Below are 22,934 nucleotides of genomic sequence, written 5' to 3' on the forward strand. Positions count from 1 at the left end.
ATGCTTTTCAGATTCATATTATATGCTTATTAAGTCAATTAGTAAGCTTTTCAGATTCATATTATATGCTTATTAAGTCAATTCAGTACAAGAAAAATGGCCAAAGACAACGCTTTTTCCGCGTTGTTAATGTTCCCGAAAAAGCGTTGTCGTAGCCAGTGTTGTAAAAGACCACGCTCAAAGACAACGTGGAAAAAGCGTTGTCGTTTTTGGAAAAGACAACGCTTTTTTAAGCGTTGTCTTTGCTCAAAATGACAACGCTTTTTCCACGTTGTCTTTGTCACAAAAAAGCGTTGTTGTAGCCAATATTGTAAAAGGCCGCGGTCAAAGACAACGCTTAAAAAGCGTTGTCGTTTTGAGCAAAGACAACGCATAAAAAGCGTTGTCATATTTGAAAAAGACAACGTTTTTTAAGTGTTGTCTTTTTTAGTAACGACAACGCTTTTTCCACCTACGACAACGTTTAAAAAGCGTTGTTTTTTCTCAAATAAAAAACAAAAAAAAAATTTAATTCACAAATTTTCAATATTATCACTCAATATTCAAAATTTTTAAAAATTAAATCTAATATACAATATTTCAATATTATAAATCATTCAAATATAACAAAAATCATTCAAATATAACAAATAATCGAACTCTTCATGTTCATCTCGACCATGTCAAAGTTCCTGTCTTATCACTGCAATTGGTAGTTGCTGATCTCATAGTTTCACAAGCTGAAATCCTACGCACCTGTAGATCAATTTGTATCAGCAATTTCTTCAGAGTATATATATTCACGAAAAAATTTTAAATCATAAGAATTCTAAAGCATAAAAATTAAGCTTAGTTACAAAGTCGTAACATAAAAAAACCTAAATACAGAGTGCTTCAAAGTCACAACAAACATGGAACATAAGGAAGTTCCAGAACAGGGAAGAAGCCTGACAAATGTCAACCGAGAAGCCCCACACCTCATTGAGATCATATTGGCACAAGAGCCCAACAAAGAATGCAGTTTTATCACCAAGTAAAGATTTAAATAAATCATTATATACTGTAAAATATTTTCCAGTTGACTGCTACCAAAGGGATCAATATGTAATTCAAGAAAAATGGGCAAACATCAAACATTTAGTACAAGTTAATTGTGATGAGGATAAATGCGTGTCTGGACTATTATATATCACAGTAGTGTAAAAACTCGCAAGGCGTAACATCACCACAAGCGAGGGATTTGTGCAATTAAATTTGTAATAGGAACCCCTTGAGATGTATGAGAAAATATACATGCAGTAATAGAAAATTTATAACTGAGAGTTTGTATATTTCTGGCGCTACCTCAAACCAACCTCCGAGAGGGAAGCATGCGTTCCTCTGTGGAGTCGGTCATAAGAACTAGGAAGCATGCACTGGACCTTAAAAACGTGATAAGTTTGCTAGTTGAGAAATTAAATTTTCCCAATGATTCCATCCTCATTCTTGTAGGTAATGCTGTGTTCCTTAACCTGGAATAAGCATATTTATACAGCACACACACTTTTAAATGAATGTTCTTTTGTATATAAAGAAATCAAACATGATTGCTATACAATGAATTATATACAACATTAATGAACATGCATGGAGGACTCCTGTCTAGAAGAGTATTATTATATAAGCGCATGTAAAATAAGAGAATAGGCATGAAGAAGGAGAGTTAACATAAATGAATGAATCACTGTATCTATACACGTACACAAACCCTTAATTAGATATTATTCACGATCCATCGGGGTTACATTACACTGCATATCTAAATTTATCTCTTGATAGATACCACTAAAACCACGTAATGTCTGTAATCCACGATCAGAAAGAATTCAAGCAAGCACCAATTTATTTAAAGCGTTGGAATACCTTCTCTATCATCTTGTGTTGCACATATTCCTTAGAGGGTCCCTCACGTGAGAATGCAAGGACCAGCTCAGATATTATTCCACCTTTGACAAAGTCGTTTAACTCTTCCTCGTAAATGAAGTCCTGTAGATTGCAACAGTTTCAAACTCTTACTATAAACATAAATATTAATTATATTCAGGATTCACACCGATGTTAGGCGAGTTACTAACCATTTTGCGGTTCCTGCATCCAAAAAATAATACGGCAGGACCAAGTTCCGCTCCAGATTCCTTCAAAGCTAGTCTTTCCTGGGAAAAAATATTTTATTCACGGCCACTCATTCTTGACATGGGTCGCGAAAATAGGACATGGTATGTGTAATAACGAAACAAGTCAACTCAAACCTGAAGGAAACCCCTGAACGGAGCCAAGCCAGTACCGGGGCCAATCATTATAATTGGTACTATAGAATCAGAGGGGAGTTTGAAATTAGAAGTCCGAACATAAATTGGTGCCCAACTGCAGTAATGGCTTTCTTCCAATGATACGGCATTCTGCGAATAAGGCCAATGCAAGCTCAGGTTTACAAATTCTAAACGAAAGAACCAAACAAAGACTGCTTGTTATACCATTGGTCCATTTTAAATCTCAACTATCAAGATAAAACATTAATATGAGATTCAATTGGATAGATAACAAATACCTTCATCCATGTTGAGCAAACACCCTCGTGGATTCGTCCTGTAGGTGTTTTCTCGTAAACTAATGCACAAGTGACATGAATTCTAGATGGCGCAATCCTGAAGAAAACCAACAATTGATAATTAATATCCTAAAGCAAAAGCTAGTGAAAAATGGAATATAGTACAAGTAAACGAGAGGTTGCTTGAATCGCAACAAATCTTTTCTTTTCTTTTCTTTTTTTAAACTTGAATCAGCGACATCTTGTTTCATCACCAGGAGTATAACATAATACTCAAAATGCAAAATTTATAAAGGCTTTACCAACAATAAATGCAGATAACATTAATTCAGCAAGTGTCTCTACACTCTTGTTATTATCAAGACAACCATACAAAGGAGCATAACAAGAACTCACTTCGGAGAGGACGAGATTGAATAGAATCTGGTTTGAAGGCGTGGAGCAACTGCCGCAAAGAAAACGCCAAGTGGTGGCTTGGCTGACGGGAATTCTGACATGACCTCGAGTAGGCTTCTCTGATTTGCAACAACCCATTGTGTATATTCCTCCTGAAGCAAAGAAAAAATGTTCATAAGAAATTTTGGCATGTAGTCATGTTCTCGATTCGGATAGGAAATATGAGACTTCATTGATTACAAACCTTTCCAGCAGGGGATGAAAGATGTCTCAGACGATCGGCATCACTTGGATCAGAGGCATAAGCGGCTAATGCAACCAAAGCAGACTGGAAAATATACGCGATAGTGCCTTAATGTCTGCCTATGTGAATCTCACATAAAATGCAAGACATAGGAATGCAGCATACCTTCTTAGGTGAGTTTAAAAGGTGTGCATATCGAGCTAGTGCCATTCTTAGTGTGCAAGGCGGGAAGGGAGGTAGCAATGAACCTCCACTGAGCAGTGTTCCATCCTCTTTATCAGTGTGAAGTGAGAAGCATGTATCCGGTGGAAGATTTAGTAACCTCTCCGCTTCCATCACAGTTTCAATTGAATTTTCACAGTATACACCAACATGATCGCCTGTTTCATACCTGAGGGTGATATGTACACTAGAATAAGTACAAACTCTTGCATACTGCTTTAGAGTTAAAGGAAGCTAACAAGTAGCTGTGATAAAAACAAATAATATCCTGAACATTTATACGATACATAATATTGGACAGAAATTTACATAAGTCCAGTGCCAGATATGTCAAATTCCAAGTGAATGCACGAACGATCAGATGAGGCAGTGTGGAGCTCCTTCTTAAAAGCAACATTAGATCTTCAAGGATACAGCACTCTCCGGGCCGGAGTGACCTACATTTCTCAATAACTCACAATAAGAATGTCTTTCAAACTATTAAAGATTAATGATATTATTAACACGTATAGAAAAAAGAAATATAATTGCAGAGAATGCAACAACATAGTCTCTTCAAAGAGCACGGAACACTCACATAAAAAACTGGTAACACATTTCATAGGAAAAGTTATGAAGGAAGATCAAGCACCTTGCATGCTTATATCTAACTATAAGACAAGAAAAAAAAAATCAGCAAGGGATAACTCACCTTGGTCAGCAAGAATTTCATCCACCAATTTAGCAATCTGGCATCCAAACATAATAAAACAAAACGAGAATACCATCAATTAAATGAATACTTTAGTAATCTGGCATCCAAACATAATTAAATGTATGTATATAAAGTGGATAGACCTTGTTAAAATGTTCATATTGTCTGTTCTCAAGACCAAATACACCATACTGTAGATTTTTAAGCCAGTCACCTCTATCATTTCCCTGCGCCACAAAATCATAAACTAAGACTATAATTTCAAGCCAGAGAGATAAATCCATGAAGATTAATTATTAATCGGATGTCAAGATGTTATACCTCTGTAAATCATTTGTAAAATCTTGCTGCATTGTCCGTAGGCTCACCGTCTCCATATATGCAAGTAACAAATCCTTGACCGTCACAATGAAATCATAAACCACATGATCTGGATTATGTCAGACACACAAATATTTTCACCATAACACAAAACTACATCTTTGATAAAGAACATATTTTAAGGCACATACGTGGCCAGGCAAAAGAATGCTATAGTTTCCTTATTGAATTTCTCCTCATATTCTTCATCATCGGCGGCATAATCATCCTACCATAACCAAAAAGATAAGCCTAGAACAAGTACTTTAACAATGAAAGTAAAAGGAAAATTCAAATAAAACCTTACCAAATCAACCACTCTAAACTTGGCCTTTTCATACCTGGCTTTAGCTTCTTCGGCAAGTGCCTGGACAACAAAATTCACAACCAAAACATCAAAATTTTAAATCTTATGAAAGTAAAAATTCATTTTTACCACAATTATATTTCTTTTGTGAGACCTCGATTCTAATCATCTAATCTCAGAATAAACAATAATTACGCATACAAGATCTAAGAATAAAAGCAAAGTTTTTTTTTTTTTTTTTACACAGGGTGACGCGCGGGCGCGCCACCCGAGGCGCGGGCGCGCATACAGCCCTGCCCGGGCCTCCGAGAAAGGGAGCAGAACGCGCGGGCGCTCCTCACCAGGAGCGGGCGCGCATGGCCTGCTGTTTTAGCTCAAAATAAGGCTTCAAAAGTGCAATCCAACACCCGGAAAGGCTCCGACATGATCCAACTAAAACTTTTCCAACAACGAAGTATTCAATTACAAGAAAGAGTAGAACATGCATCAATTCTAAGTTCCAAAATCCAAAATACAAATCGAGTTCGAATACAATCTAAGTTCGATTTCAAATTCGACTTCTACAATAACAAGGCCTCACTCTATCAACTCATCCACCTAGCCATGCGATCTCTGACTCGGTCCTGCCCCACCTGTTGCCAAGCACACATACAAAGACAAGACAACAGCCGGATAATCCGGTGAGAATAATATTCCCAGTAAAAGAGACAAACATGCAATATCATAAAAACATCTCAAACGAAATGCATCATCTTCTAGACATTCATAAAACAACCATGAAATTCCACAAGAATGTCTAAAACTCAATTCATATGCATAAATGCAATGCATGTCTTTAAAATCTGGGATTATCAAGTCAGATAATCAAAAAATTTCTGCTTTTGCTTTTGGGATCCCGAGGACGAGATCACGTAAACGACTCACCGAATCTCCCGATCGAGGTGGTGCTACGTATCTCCATCCTCTAAACTTTGGTGCGACTATAAGGAGTATGCTAGCACTAGGTGAAACGGCTACACCCAGGCCACTCACAATATAATCCCCAAAACGTCTATCATCAAAAGGGCCGTCCTGCCCGCTATTCAAATCAAGGATTCATGTTCAAGATGAATGAAATTCAAAACATAACTCAAATAATTCAAATAATCAAATAACATGCAAGTATGTGATTCTTCGGAACACTCGAATCAAGTCGGATTCGAGTCACACGTTCCATTCCAATCTAAGTCATCTTATACCTCTTTTCAACAACTTCGATGCTCCAAACCTGGAAACAACAATGATTCCTCAATCAAGATTCAATCAAACTACTTCAATCGATAATAAGAAATCGATACTATACCGGCTACAATCTCCAAGTCGAACAAAGCTGAAATCTCGCAACTCCACTGGCCTCAAATCAATCTGTGCAAGAAGTAATAAAGGCTCGAGATTAACATACAACTCAAACAAAGGCTTGGCTCAACAATTCGAACCGATAAACAATCCAAAACTCAAACCGACGGCATAACGGCTATAATCTGATCAAACCGGAAATGCAGACAGCAGTTCAATAACGATATAACCTCATATCAATGCCCAAAACAACAATAACAAGGCAACCCATCAATCTCAAAATCCAAGTTTTTGAAAATTGCTTCCAAAAATCATAACAAATCCGAACGTCTCTCTAATTCAAAACTGACAGATAATAAACGATCAGAACTCCGCCAAGAACAACATACTAGAATCTAAATCGATTCTAACAACCTCCGAAAAACAAAACATATCCGATCGGAGAAATACTTACGGTATAACGAAGCTCTCTTAGCCGTGATCGCTAATCTGCCTTCAGAAATAATTTCTAACGGACGGATCGACCGGAAACCGAAATCCCAAAGCTTGAAAAGACAAAGGGGGCGGCTCCAATGGAGGTTAACGAGTTGGGGAGGATGAGGGAGTGCCAAGGACTAGTCAACTAGGGTAGATAATATAACAAATTCAATATTTGCGTTTTAGTCCCTGAAAATTCCAAAATTTGCAAAAAGGACCCTGATCAAAATCAAGTCGGCTCTTGAACTCTGGAATCTCCGATTATCTTAAATAAAGTCGATTAAGATAAAATTGGGGCGTTACAATTCTCCCCCACTAAGAAAAGATTTCGTCCTCGAAATCGACACGGTTCCAACACGAACTCTGTTCTCCAAACTACTCCTTCAAGTCTGTCAATCAAAAGTCGACTCCTTCTCTACAGAAAATCCTCCTAAGCTCAGTCACAATCGAATCATCTCTGGTTTCAACTCAAGGCATAATATCCAAAGTTCGACTCGTCTAATCTGGCTGTCCGTCGTTCTGAGGATATCGAACTGAAAAAGTTGAAATCAGGCAACAAAATCTCATCGAAGTCCTTGCCGAAAGAATGAGCGCATCAAGGATCTCTGTCTAAACTAACCGACTTCAGCCAAACATGACATCTGATGACCTCTGACAAGATCTCAATCCTCTAATCTTGAATGAAAGTCATTCTGTACAGAGAACGGTAGCAGATTCCAGCAATCGGTCATTCGAAGTCAGATAGTAGATAAAATAAGAACAGTTCAAAACATCGGTTGCTGCATAAAATTCCTCAGATAAAGATTCGCAGTCAGAATCTCAAACAATCTAATCTTCTTCTCTGCTTTCAAATCAGTTCCGTCTGCTAAAATAATTACTCCAACTCTTAAGATTAGAACAGATCACGTGAATTTCCGCATAAGACAATAGAAGAACAGGTCTTCAAATCAATAAGATCGCTACGAGCTCAAAGTCCAGATTCAGACATTGAGTCTCGAGCGTCTTCAACTGTCTCGACATCTAGACTATAGCGCAATTCCACTTAATAAGAACACATCTCCAAAACCTCGATAAGAAAAGATCGCTGATCGGCATAAATTCCATCATCAAATCATACAATCGAAGAAGACCATTCGATTCAAAGAATTCAGACATCGAAGAAAACATACAACTGCTCGGCACAAACATCTGCTATACGATTCTCAAAAGTTCCGAAAGATCAGTACAATTCTCATTCCAAAAAGATAAGAAATCAACGATAAAAATTCCTAGTCTCAACTAATTCTTCTAAAAGATCCGGTTAACAGAAGTTAACAACACTACTGGAGTATTCATCAATTCGAACGATTCAACAATTAAAAGAGGCACGTTAAACATATACAGATTTTTCAATAAGAAGGCAAGAGATTCGCCAGTATCTAACAGTCCAATAAGAATAGGAAACTCAATATCGAACGTTACCTAATCTGTCATTATCGGGTGCAGCCTGAGTCTGCGGATCCTCAGACAGAGCAAAAACTCGTGCCTACTGTCTGGGAGGTTGGCTTGCATACTGATTACCTTCCTGAACATTCTGTTGCTGAGGTTGGAAAGAGTGGACAGTAGGTGCTTGCTGCTGAGGCTGAGCTGTCTGTCTCGGGAAAATTCCACTCTGAGCTTGCTGAGGAACACGTTGAGGACACGTTCTCGCAAAATGCCCCGCCTGGTTACAAATATGACAGCTTCCAAAAATACCTCTACACTGATCACTGGAGTGATGACCTCCGCAGTTGGCACAAGACATGCCTGACTGTCCCGAACTCTGTCCCGATCCATACTGCCTCGAACCACTCGAGCTCGAAGAACTGGTTCCGTGCTTCTTAAACTGCTTCCCCTTCGGGAGATAGTAATCCTTCCTGTTACCTCCACTTCTACCACCCTCAGAACTCGGCGGTTGGTTCTGAAACTAAAAGGATTGATTCTGGTAATGGAACGGTTGGTTTTCGTATAGAGAAGATTGTGCCTGAAACTGTCCTTGCTGCTGCTGAGGCACAAACTGATTTTCTCTCTGTCTCCACAAACCTGCTTTTGCTCCCTTTGCGTGATTCATGGCATCCGCAAAGTTGTTAGGCCTGTTGGTATTTACCAACGTGAAGACGTCGGGGTTCAAACCATTGATGAACTGATCTGCCTTAGCTTCTTCATCTCCGGCAATTAGCGGTGCAAAACGCAACAGACTATCGAACTTAGCCACGTACTCTTCAATGTTCAGATTCCCTTGCCTCAGGTTGGCAAACTCTGCTCCCTTATCTTTGCGATACGAGATAGGGAAAAACCGCTTATAAAATTTCGATTTGAAAAGAGTCCAAGTAACTTCCGTACCTCTATTCTCCATTGCTTTCTTCGTCGTGATCCACCAACTCTTAGCAACCCCACGAAGCTGATGAATGACTAACCTGATTCGACGGTCATCTGTGTAATCGATGGAATCGAACAACTGATCGATATCATCCAACCAACTCTCACAGTCAACTGGATTTTCTGAACCCATCAACAATGGCGGATTGAACGACTGAAACCTTTTCAGCAAGGTTTCCATAGGCGTTGCTGAAGCATCCATCTCTACCGTTTCAGTACTAGCTTGCTCAGTTGTAGGAATAACTGGCGGTGGATTCCTATTAATAACTCGTCGAGGACCCATCTGATAATCAAAGGTTAGGACACAAGATATCTCAATCGCTGCAATACGGTGCCCTTGCAACCTCTCGGAATTCCGGATACAGGTGGAATACAGTTCATATCTCAAATAATTCATGCTTCATATTTCAAATCACAAAATCATGTAAATCAAGTAATTCTCAACAACAAAGCATGCTCGCATTGTATTTAAATAAATCAATTTAAATAACTCAATCACATGCGAGAATCAATTCCTGCGGACTCGATCTACCCCGCTCACTTCTAAATTCAGTCCAAGAATCTTATCGCTCTGATACCACTTAATGTGAGACCTCGATTCTAATCATCTAATCTCAGAATAAACAATAATTACGCATACAAGATCTAAGAATAAAAGCAAAGTTTTTTTTTTTTTTTTTTACACAGGGTGACGCGCGGGCGCGCCACCCGAGGCACGGGCGCGCATACAGCCCTGCCCGGGCCTCCGAGAAAGGGAGCAGAACGCGCGGGCGCTCCTCACCAGGCGCGGGCGCGCATGGCCTGCTGTTTTAGCTCAAAATAAGGCTTCAAAAGTGCAATCCAACACCCGGAAAGGCTCCGACATGATCCAACTAAAACTTTTCCAACAACGAAGTATTCAATTACAAGAAAGAGTAGAACATGCATCAATTCTAAGTTCCAAAATCCAAAATACAAATCGAGTTCGAATACAATCTAAGTTCGATTTCAAATTCGACTTCTACAATAACAAGGCCTCACTCTATCAACTCATCCACCTAGCCATGCGATCTCTGACTCGGTCCTGCCCCACCTGTTGCCAAGCACACATACAAAGACAAGACAACAGCCGGATAATCCGGTGAGAATAATATTCCCAGTAAAAGAGACAAACATGCAATATCATAAAAACATCTCAAACGAAATGCATCATCTTCTAGACATTCATAAAACAACCATGAAATTCCACAAGAATGTCTAAAACTCAATTCATATGCATAAATGCAATGCATGTCTTTAAAATCTGGGATTATCAAGTCAGATAATCAAAACATTTCTGCTTTTGCTTTTGGGATCCCGAGGACGAGATCACGTAAACGACTCACCGACTCTCCCGATCGAGGTGGTTCTACGTATCTCCATCCTCTAGACTTTGGTGCGACTATAAGGATTATGCTAGCACTAGGTGAAACGGCTACACCCATGCCACTCACAATATAATCCCCAAAACGTCTATCATCAAAAGGGCCGTCCTGCCCGCTATTCAAATCAAGGATTCATGTTCAAGATGAATGAAATTCAAAACATAACTCAAATAATTCAAATAATCAAATAACATGCAAGTATGTGATTCTTCGGAACACTCGAATCAAGTCGGATTCGAGTCACACGTTCCATTCCAATCTAAGTCATCTTATACCTCTTTTCAACAACTTCGATGCTCCAAACCTGGAAACAACAACGATTCCTCAATCAAGATTCAATCAAACTACTTCAATCGATAATAAGAAATCGATACTATACCGGCTACAATCTCCAAGTCGAACAAAGCTGAAATCTCGCAACTCCACTGGCCTCAAATCAATCTGTGCAAGAAGTAATAAAGGCTCGAGATTAACATACAACTCAAACAAAGGCTTGGCTCAACAATTCGAACCGATAAACAATCCAAAACTCAAACCGACGGCATAACGGCTATAATCTGATCAAACCGGAAATGCAGACAGCAGTTCAATAACGATATAACCTCATATCAATGCCCAAAACAACAATAACAAGGCAACCCATCAATCTCAAAATCCAAGTTTTTGAAAATTGCTTCCAAAAATCATAACAAATCCGAACGTCTCTCTAATTCAAAACTGACAGATAATAAACGATCAGAACTCCGCCAAGAACAACATACTAGAATCTAAATCGATTCTAACAACCTCCGAAAAACAAAACATATCCGATCGGAGAAATACTTACGGTATAACGAAGCTCTCTCAGCCGTGATCGCTAATCTGCCTTCAGAAATAATTTCTAACGGACGGATCGACCGGAAACCGAAATCCCAAAGCTTGAAAAGACAAAGGGGGCGGCTCCAATGGAGGTTAACGAGTTGGGGAGGATGAGGGAGTGCCAAGGACTAGTCAACTAGGGTAGATAATATAACAAATTCAATATTTGCGTTTTAGTCCCTGAAAATTCCAAAATTTGAAAAAAGGACCCTGATCAAAATCAAGTCGGCTCTTGAACTCTGGAATCTCCGATTATCTTAAATAAAGTCGATTAAGATAAAATTGGGGCGTTACATCTTTAAAAAGAAAATCTTCTGAAAGGAGGCGGACCAGTCAATATACAATACAATTGAATCACACACAATCACCCTACACGCGTGCCAGAATTCCCATACCAATTCGTGCCCTTCATCTTGTTTCTAGCATTAACTGGACAATTCTTGGCCTCTTGTCAATGCAGATGTTAAGGTTCGGCCATTTACATCAAAATAATATTTTTGGGCACGTGACACTCATTAAAAACTCCAAGGATTTCATTTTATTAAGAGAAAATCCAGATGCAATCTCAATTAAATTTTTTATTTAACAATTAATTAATTTCGAAAAAGTATCCCCATACAAAGTCTTTGGAGAAAGAATCCAAATGCGATTCAATACTTTTCATGCCTTTAGTCGGTATAAAGTAATCGGTGTTTCTATCTTGGCAAAGCCTTCAGCCGTGCAAGTCTGAGTCCCAAAAAAGATGGACACACTACAAGAAATTTGACTTTTCGCAGCGTTGCATTAACAGCGCAGAATAAAAACACACTGTTAATATTATTATTTGTAGCATACTTATAAAAGTGTGCTGTTGATGTTATTAAATTGTATACATACGACAGCTTATACTAATTACACGCTGCCAATAATTTTAAGTTAAGATATAGAGCAGCTTACATTAATTGCATGCTGCCAATAGATTTAGATTATTTTCTGCAGTGTAAAAAAACAAGCTTTTAAAAATTTACCCAAATCTCGTTAGATTTAGATTATTGTCTACAGCGTGAAAAGCAAGCTATTAAAACCTACCCAAATTTCATTCACTCTATTCACAACTCGGCGCCTTATTTTTTCGGATTCCCTCTTCTAATTATTTTCTTTCCCTCTAAACAATATCGCCACTTTGCGCCTCACTCGATCTGTCCCAGAATCGACATTCTCTTGCACCTCAATCCGTCTTTGCCTAATTCTGAAGTCGCGATAGAAGAAGAACCCCAAGTCCAAGAATCCACTGAATGCCCAAATTTGCAGCCGTAAGTGATCGCTCCTCTGTCACTGTGAGTTTTGCCTTTGCCCCTTTCAATCGTTTGTGAGTTTTTTTTTTCTCTTTTTCTGCAAATCGGTTGTCAAATCGGGTGTGAGTTCCTGTTGATTGGTTGTAGTATGTTGTGGTCTCCTTCGATAACCGTCAATGAGTTTTATCACTAGTGTTCAAGTTTTGGTGTAAATTTCAGTTTGTGATAGTCGGATATGTGATAGATTTCACTGGTTCATAGTGATATATGTTGTTGATGCGTAGTGTTCATGGATCGATGAGATACTCGTATAAGAATATTACTTTTATGTTATATTCAATTTTTTGGTTTTAATTTGGCCGTGTGAGACTTGTAAGTTTATGGTGCATGCCAATTAATCTGTTTCTAATTGTTTAACTCATACTGGAAAAAGTACTTAATTCATTAATTACTACGAGATTCACACAATTTTTTAAATGATTCAAAGCTAGAAGTGTTGTGTCCAGCTTTGAGAATGACGTGTTACTTGACACAAACTTCAGCTTTCTGTACATGAAGTATGATTTAGAATCTTATGAAAAGCCATATGATGGTCATCTATCCTGCACAATGTGACTGTTGTTTCATTGCTGACAGAAGCAGCATTTCTGTCTTGTTGGCCCTCCAAAAACAGAAAATGGTTTAGTTATGTCTAACTCTACATATGAAGAAGTTTATCTTTAAAACATTGATATTGGGCATGACATGATGTATGCCAAAGATATTTTGTATTAGCTATCTAAAGAAGTTTTGGTCTAAACAGTTTCAAAAAATTGTTAGTTTACCATTGCAGCATTCAATTGCGCTTTGCCATAATCCTAGGGAGTTTTTTAATCTATTACATAGTGTTACAAATGCAAACTTCAGTTTTATCTATTTGGAAAAATTCGTCTTTATAAACCTGTGGTTTTTAATTTTCCATCCCAGAGTATGAGGGCGATTATGAATATTCATTTGTTGTGAACTTACCATGAAACAGAAATCTATACTTTGGGGTAGATCAAATCTGTGCAGCAGCTTTTGTTATCCTTTTAACACTTAGATATGATTAATCGCATGTGTCTCCTTGCTGAATACTTCATATGTATCCAATCTAGATTTTTTTTTCTAGTTGAGTAAATGTTTACTGTAATTGGCAATTTGAAAAAGATGTCCAGTATTGGTTTGTATGATGGATGGTAAAATAATCAAAATTTCTGACTTTCTCTGCTAGCTTCTGCTTTTAGTGTGACTTTAATTGCAAGATTCATTAGCTTACATATAGATGATTGGATAAACATCAGAGTGTGTTTCTTCTCATGGAAAGTTCTATGATGAAGTAACCATGATTAAAAACTCAAAACATTCGTAATTAATTAAGATGTTGAAGGAAAAAAAATTTAATTTGCAATTCTTTTCCTTGTTCAACCAGCTAAGGTCAGAAGTCAAAGCTCACAACATTGACCCGATATTTTTCAAAAGTATGACATTATATTATATACAGATAAGGAATATTATTTATACATTAATATATATATATATATATTAATTTGATAATTTATTGGGTGCAGGAGCTTGAGGATTCCTAGGGATTTTACAACATATCAGGTGAGGACCTTCTATTCGAAATGTTCCTTGGTGATAAATAAGTGCTATTGCATAGTTCTGAGTGTACATGTCACTTGTGCGAATACATGCTAGCTTTTTTCGTGAGTAAATGCATGATTTAGTATATTCAGTTTTAATTTTATAGTGTCGTGTTATTTCCTGATTTTTTTTGCCTTAAACATTTAGTTGCAAATGCGATGTTCAGTCCTGCTTTGTAAATCTAAGGCTCTTGCTAAATCTGGTCATTATTCATTCAGTAGTCGTGTGTTCTATTTTTTTTATATATAGAGAGATAAATCATTGTGTCACTTAAGTGTTTCTTCCCCTATTTTTTTTACTATACTTTTTGCTTGCTTTTTGTGTAGTTATTTGATATTGTTCAAATAATTTTTAAGTAAAAATTTATGGAGAGATTTAAATAATATAATTGCTTATATTTAAGCCGAATTCATTGGTAAACACTCTGCATTCTATGTTGCTCATGAGACTCAAATGGATTATTTTATGAAAAACTTTTAGAGTTATGAAACTATTTTCCTAAAAAATTGTTGCCTTTAATTTTTTACTTCCCTACACTTTTTTAACAAGTAAAACTTTGAACCGAACCACTCAATAGTCAAATTTCTTAACCATATAATATAGTGAAATCTTTCAAATTTTTTATAAATAATAATATTTTAGTGTATTGATTCAAAACTTTACACAGTGAGAATTAGGTAATTTGAATTGTTTTCAAATCTTTATTTGATTATTTATTATTTAGTTGTCCATATTTAGTCATCATCTTCGGGTTTGGGTCATTACGAAATGGATAAGGAATGGATGAATCTACCTTCAAGGCTTGTACCAGAGTAGGAAGAAGGAGTTAAAAAATTTATTGCACAAGCTAGGATCTATGCCAAAACACGTGAAGTTATCTTATGTCCTTGCAAGAAATGTAAAAATAAGAAGTATTTGAAATTTGACCAAGTGTATGATCATTTAATCATTAAGGGGATCGATCCTTCTTACACTACATGGGTCTTTCATGGTGAAATATATAACTCACAACTTCAAGGTGAAGGTAGTTCAAATGGAGTTCAAGTAGAAGAAGATAAAACTAGAGATGCATATAACTTATTCAGAGATTCCTTCGTGCCGAATGAAGATGTTGGACACACTATGGCTGAGGCAGGAGATTATGAGTTTCATGATTTATTAGAAGATGCAGAAACTCCTTTTTTCCCTGGTTGTACAACTTATACAAAGTTGTTAGCAATTGTATCACTATACAATTACAAGTCTACTAATGGCCATACTGACCAGAGTTTCAATGAGCTCCTTAAGATCTTAGGTGACATGCTTCCAGAGAAACACACGCTTCCAGACTCTGTTTACTCAACAAGAAAGTTTTTAAAACCATTTGATCTAGGATATGAGAAAATTCATGCTTGTCCAAACGATTGTTGTTTATTCAGAAATGAGCTTAAAGATTTGGACTCATGTCCAAAGTGTGGTTCCTCTAGATGGAAGGCGGACAAAGTCACCGCCAAAATTCATAAAGGAGTTCCTGAAAAAGTGCTACGATATTTTCCAGTGATACCAAGATTGAAAAGGATGTTTAAATTAAAAAGAAATGGCTGAAGACTTGATTTGGCATGCTGACCACAAAAGTCAAGATCATATGATGCGACATCTAGTTGATTCAGTAGCTTGGGATACAATAAATCATAAGTGGCCAGATTTTTCATCGGATCCTAGAAATTTCCGGCTTGGTCTTGCGACAGATGGATTCAATCCTTTTGGTGACCTTAGTTCTAGATATAGTTGTTGGCCGGTTATTTTGGTAAATTACAACCTTCCTCCATTGGCGTGCATGGCGAAGGAAAATCTTATGTTGACATTACTGATTCCTGGCCAAAGCAACCAGGAAATGATATAGATGTATACCTAGAGCCCCTTGTGGAAGATTTGAAGAAGTTGTGGGACACGGGTGTGGAGGCATATGATGCATTTAGCAAGTCAATGTTCAACTTGAAGGCTATTTTGATGTGGACAATCAATGATTTTCCAGCTTATGGAAATCTATCAGGATGTACCAAAAAAGGCAGATTTGCTTGCCCAATATGTGGTGAAGATGTATGCTCTATGTGGCTTAAGTACAGTAAGAAGTTTGCATATATGGGTCATAGGAGATATCTTGCTCATGGTCATCCATTTCGTCAGAAAAAAAAGTGGTTTAACGGAAAAAAAGAGAGTAAAGGAAAACCTAAACTTTTCAATGGGTTGGAAATTCTGACGGCAGTAAAAGACATTGAAAATGATTGGGGGAAAAAGCAGAAAAGAAAGACAATTAATGATACAAGGAAAAGGAAGAAGCTAGATAGCTCAGAGAAGGTACAGAAACCAGTTCAAATGTGGAAGAAAAAATCAATCTTTTTCGATTTGCCATATTGGAGTGTAAGTTATTTTGCACCATCTTCATTATATTACATTTATAAATATGTTATTTCTTTTCATGAATTGTTATTAATCTTGAACTAAGAGGATGAAATGTGTTTATGGTTACTTGCAGGGGCTGATGCTACGTCATAACTTAGATGTCATGCATGTTGAAAAGAACGTCTGCGAGAATATCATAGGAACATTGTTAAACGTGAAGAATAAATCAAAAGATGGTATTAATGCTCGCAAAGACTTGATGGACTTACAAATTAGAAAAGAATTACATCCTCAAGAAAAAGGAGAAAATACATATCACTTGCCTGCTGCACCGTACACATTGTCAAAAAAAGAAATGGATGTATTTTGCTCGAGGCTGAAGAAAATAAAGTTACCAGATGGATACAGTTCAAATATTGGTAATTGTGTTTCTTTAGCAGACCATAAGCTTATTGGGCTGAAATCTCATGATTGTCATGTTCTAATGCAACAATTGCTATCTGTAGCATTAAGAAATCTTTTACCAAAAGGTCCACGTAATGCTCTACTTATGCTGAGTGCATTTTACAATGAATTATGTCAAAGAGTGTTAGACAGGAACCGTTTAGAGCAACTCGAGGAGAGTATTGCTGAAACTCTATGCATGTTGGAAAGGTACTTTCCACCAGCTTTCTTTACCATATCGGTTCATTTGACAATTCATTTAGCAAGAGAGGCTCGCTTGTGTGGGCCAGTTCACTTCCGTTGGATGTATCCATTTGAAAGGTAATAAAAATAAATATTAATTTATCTTTTTGACAAACTTTATATTATGAAACGAATTAGATTTTTCTATCAGTACTTGTTTAATGGTAATTTTTTTGTGATTTAGATTTATGAAAACACTTAAAGGGTATGTGAAGAACCGAGCAAGGCCAGAGGGTTGCATAGTTGAGTGTTACCTCGCAGATGAACGAATGCGCTTTTGTAGTGCTTATATAAAAAAAGCTGCTAGTATTGGTGTCCATTCTAATCGGAATGAGGATTTGGAAAATGGATTAGTCGAAGGTCGCCCAATTTCTCAGGGAAAAGAAAAGATTTTAGAAGAAAATGTGTTGCAAGCTGCACATCGATATGTGTTGTTTAATACTGCAGAAGTTGAATCTTACTTACAGTGAGTATAGTTAATTTCATACTCTATTACACTTGATATATTACATAATTTGTATATTCTAACATCTCTTTTTAAAATATTTAAATTAAATAGGATGCACATTGAGGAGCTTAAACAAACAGATCATCGTCTTGTAAACAATGAAACTTTGTTACAGAAGCAGCATATGGAAACATTTGCTCACTGGTTATCAAAACATGTTTGTGGTAACTCCTCAGGCTGAATTCAATGGCTAGCCAATGGTCCAAGAAAGCATGTTACATCTTATACAGGTTATATTATAAATGGACATCGGTTCCACACAATGGATATTGAAAGGTCGACACTATTTGTCAATCTTGTCATATTACATGTTTGATCAGGTCTTTACATAGCATTCAAAAGATGAGCAAAATTGGGAAAAAACGCAACAAAGCATCTGTAGATCAAATTCAGGTGACATTGTATTTTATTTTAAATCTTTGTTTATTTTAATAAATTAAACTTGCATATTTCAACATCTTCTTTTGCTATTTTACAGGAAAATATAGCTGATAGTTTATCAAAAAGGAACTCGGACACTCCGCCTAATTTATCACATGATTTAAATGGTAAAGAACCAGTTGAGGAAGCAATAAAGAAAAAGGGACGAGGTCCATCAAAGTTGAAAGTGGGTATTGGCCAACAGAAATGCAAAGAGCTAGAGCGTAATGAGTTCGGACAACCGGTTGGAGATAATTCAGTTAAGTACGCTTCTTTTCTAGGTTGCATGATAAAAGAATTTGTGCCTTACACATTAGATGGATGGAATAATATAGAAGAAGAAGTGAAGGAAAAGATGTGGAGTTGTCTTCAGGTAATATCTTCAATAAATGAATTTTTCACTTTTAATTCTATAAGAAAATCTAGACATATTTTCTTTACTTTTTTTTTATGTACAGATGCATTTTAAAGTTGAGGATTGGGAAAAAAAAGTAGTATTTCAAAAGTTAGCCAAATTGTTGCGTGATAGAAAGTCTAAGCTTCAAATACTTGTACGAGAGGTTGATGCAGGTCGAGGGGCTTCAAGAGATCTCAGTATTTTGAAGCCTGAATATATGGACCAAAATCAATGGGAATTATTTATAAAGAAGACACTGTCACCTACCTTTCAAGTAAGCATTTATTTTTTATAAAAAGAACTAGAAGAATTGTCTTGTTTTTTTTTTTTTGGATTCTTGCTACTGCTAGAATTTCTGATGTATAAACTACAACTTGATGGTCTTCTACACATTTGATGTATTCAACCCAAATATTTGAGAATAAGTCTTATATGGTGATGATGATGGGCATGTTGGTATTTGTGATCAGAAGCTCTTTAATTATCCTTGTTGCTCATCATTTTTTTTATTGAATCATGCATATTCAGTTTTGTGCATTTTTTTATATAGGATTTGATGTGTGATAATAATTTACTACATTTGTGATAGAATTCTCTTTCTTTGTAAATGGAGTTCTATTAAATGATATGAAGTAGCTGCTGGAAAATATTACCTAAAGCTGCTGGAACAGGGACAGATCTCTGTATTGTGAGTTATGACTTCGAAGGCCAAACGCCTCACTTTGGCTAGGGTATGCATTGAGGTTGATTTACTGGAATCTCTTCATCACAAAATATTTATTGGAATGGGCCAAAACGTTGTAGAGAAACGTGTTATATATGAAAATCTTCCAAAATACTGTCAAGAGTGCTGTCATGTTTGGCATGATGCTGATTCTTGCTATGCGAATGGTAAGAATCCGAAGCCTGCACAAAAAACTTTGCCGAAATATTTACGAACTGTTATAAGTAATACATGTGCTCAAGGTGCTACCTCAGAAATTCCTAAAAAGCAGGATGTTCCTCGTCTGGAATGGGTTAAAATTGGGACGAGGAAGGGAAAAGAAAAGGTGGATGAGGGTGTGATGGTGATGCGAAGCCCTGAGAAGGGATAGTTGTGTTCTAACAGTTTTGATCATTTTTTGGCTGATCTTGATGTTGAGGATATTGTCAAGGAGTCTGTTCTTGCTATTAATCTTGTTGTTGATAATTTGGCAAATGACTCTGTCCTTGCAAGGGATGTATTTATGCCTAATAGCTGTCTAAGGAGGAAAACTTATGATGGTTTATGGAATGGTCAGTGGGTCGATGGTGTATTTGGGGAACATGGGTTGGATAATAAAGAAGAAACCTCTGCGTTGTGGGATAGTGAGCTGCCAAATCAGGAGGTGAGTACTTCTGGATTTCGGGATGACTATAATGAGGTTGTGCAGGAGAGTGCAGAAACTGTTGCGGAAGATCATGGTGATGCTGCTGCAGCGTCTCATGAGAAAGGTCATATGATGAGTTATGACTGAATTTGAGCTGCTGGAAAATATTTTCTTGTGTTTGTTGTTGTTTTGGTGGAGAAATTATTATCTGATATGGACTTTAAATAAATTTGGTATGTACCTCCATTTAACTACTTTCTGCATTATTTGCATTTTTCATTGAGAAGCATCTACCTTCTTTGTGCAGTGTCTTATCTTTTGTTTCAGAACTTATTTCTTTGTCTAGCTTCATATACTATGCAATTTTCAGATTTCAATTTAATTGTATGTTTTTCTAATCTTTATATTAATGTCTTGGTTTCTTTGTTTGTTAAATATCAGGAAAAGAGTGCCAAATTTAGAGCAATGAGAGTAAAAAAAGATCACATTCACACAATGAGCCGAAGAGGTTATGCTCGTCTGGCTCACATCATGGTAAATATTATTTAATTTTATTATGTAATTAATGATAAATATTTTGAATTTTGTGTATGATGATTATATATATATATTTCTATATTTAAGGAAAAAGAAAGTTCAACAGATACAAAAATTACAAGATCTCGAGTATGGATTGAAGGTCACAAGAAAAAAAATGGAGAACCTTGTAGTCAAGCTGCTGGAGAGAAAATGGTAAAAAAAATTACTTTTTTCGCATAATGTCAAGAAAAAAAATGGAGAACCTTGTAGTCATAAATTATCTTTGTTATTTGCAGAAAAAAATAGAACAATGCCCACTAGAATCTCAAAACACGTCAAACATTGCTAAAGATGCAATTAGCATCGTGTTTGGTAAGGAAGCTCGAGGTCGGGTGCGAGGAATGGGCTTTGGAGTTACACCATCTTTGGTTGGAGCTTCTATACAACAAAATGGAAATGTCAAACAACTTCAAGGTATGGTGAATAATCTTCAACATGAGATGCAAGAAATGAGGCAAGGAATGAAAGAAGAAATGATGCAAGAAATGAGGTCCATGTTTTTACAAAACATGGGCCAACTAAATCATCAAGAACAGGTTAGTAATCAAAAAACATATATAATATATATGGTATGTACACTTAAATTCTTGGATTATCATGATGACATTGTTTTTTTGAAATTTTTTTGTAAAATTAGGTTGCTAGTGGCGGCGTTGTTAGCGGTGTTGGGAATGAATTTGGTAGCAGTAGTGATATCAACAATATTGGTGCAAAAAAAAATGGTGATTTTGATAATGTTAACAAACATCTAGCTACTGTTCAGGTAACAAACATCTAAACCACTAAGTTGTTGCGATATATTAATATTAGGCATGGTAAAATTAATAAATTTTTATTTTTTTATTTATAGTCAAATTTGAAGAATGCGAGTCGTGGAGAAATTCGTGATAATACTAAATGTAAGTTGTTGCATTGGTGTGTTGAAGGATTAACTGTTGCAGAAGGTAGAATTGCATCTACAGATCCAAATGCAAAAGTGCATCATGTTGCTCTTGGTGGATCTTGTTGGAAAGTTTGGGTTGATAGAGTTTTTGAGGAGAAGGTGGACTTGATTCGACCAAACGACGAAATGCGTTTTCTTGAGGATGCAATAGGAAGTACAGTAGCATGGCTATCAAAATTTATTGTCTTGTGTGATTGATATACATTTATGAGGGATTTTGTGTCTTGTTTTTTATGTTAAGACTTCTATATATGTTGGTAGGATGGACAAATAAGTTAGTTTTAGCAACTTTATATATATTAGTGCTAAGTTTGCACATAATTTGTGCAAAAGTCTTATTTTTATGGTTTTCATGAATGAAATATGAATATTTTTATTTAGTTTTTATTTTTATCGGTCGAATATTTTTATTTAGTTTTTATTTTTATCGGTTGAATTTTTTGTTACATTTGAATCATAGAACGATATTAATGATCAATATGCTTGCACAATTATTTTTTCATTGTTGCTGTAAAAAATAAATCACAGTGCACATTGTAGGCTGTGGAAAGCTATGGATATGTTTTCGAAGCGTGCGCTTGCACGCTGTCCATAATTTTTTTACGACATGCATTGCGAGCTGTTAATACTTCTTTCCGCAGCATGCAATATGTGCTGTTGATATTTTACTTTCCGAAGCTTGCATAGAATGCTGTGGCTGTTACATCCGCAGCGCATAATACACGCTGCAATTTGTCATTTCCGCAGCGCAAAATGTACGCTGCGGATGTAATTATCTAATTATCTGCAGCCTACATTTTGCGCTGCGGAAATGACAAATCGCAGAGTGTATTATGCGCTGCGGATGTAACTATCGGCAGCGTACATTCTGCGCTGCCAATAAATGTCTATTATCAACAGCTTTGATTTGTGAAGCATGCATTGTGCGCTGCGGAAAGCCAATTTGCGCGTTGCGAAAAGCAATTTTTGTTGTAGTGACACTTTCTTCTTTCCATCATCAACTTCATCCAGCTCGAGCACCGCCTTGGGCACAACCAGCTTCGGCATCTCCATCGCCTTCTTGCCTGATCCACCCACCCGCCGCCACAACAGCACCACGATACATCCGATCAGCACCGCCACGGAGGTGGTGAGAACCATCATCAGCTCCTTGTTCTCCATCAGCAGCGGCACCAAGTCCGACGACCCATCAGAATTATCGGGTTTCCCGCCCTTTAAGATCGCCAATATAAAATCAAACGGCGAGAGCTTCTTTGACGTGGGTTCCATGTTTTCTCAACTGGGTCCCAGCTAGACTTTATCAATAAAGCAAAGAAAATCGAAAATCCAGAAATCAGAGTTATACATTCAAGGGAGAAATACAGTAGTCGAGTTCAAAACATACCCTAGAGGCTCAAGACAGGCCGATATGAACATAGCGGGATCCTCAGTGAACGATGTAACCAACTGATGAATCTGTTGTTTGCCGCAG

At 36.8% G+C, this 22,934-nt stretch overlaps 1 pseudogene; it reads right to left on the reverse strand.

Annotated features, from left to right (window-relative positions):
• Positions 1-1,433: 1,433 nt before the first annotated feature.
• Positions 1,434-22,732, reverse strand: LOC140874289 (NADPH--cytochrome P450 reductase-like; annotated as a pseudogene).
• Positions 22,733-22,934: the final 202 nt, after the last annotated feature.

Source organism: Henckelia pumila, chromosome 1 (assembly GCF_033568475.1).
Source record: "Henckelia pumila isolate YLH828 chromosome 1, ASM3356847v2, whole genome shotgun sequence".
Classification (NCBI taxonomy): Eukaryota; Viridiplantae; Streptophyta; class Magnoliopsida; order Lamiales; family Gesneriaceae; genus Henckelia; species Henckelia pumila.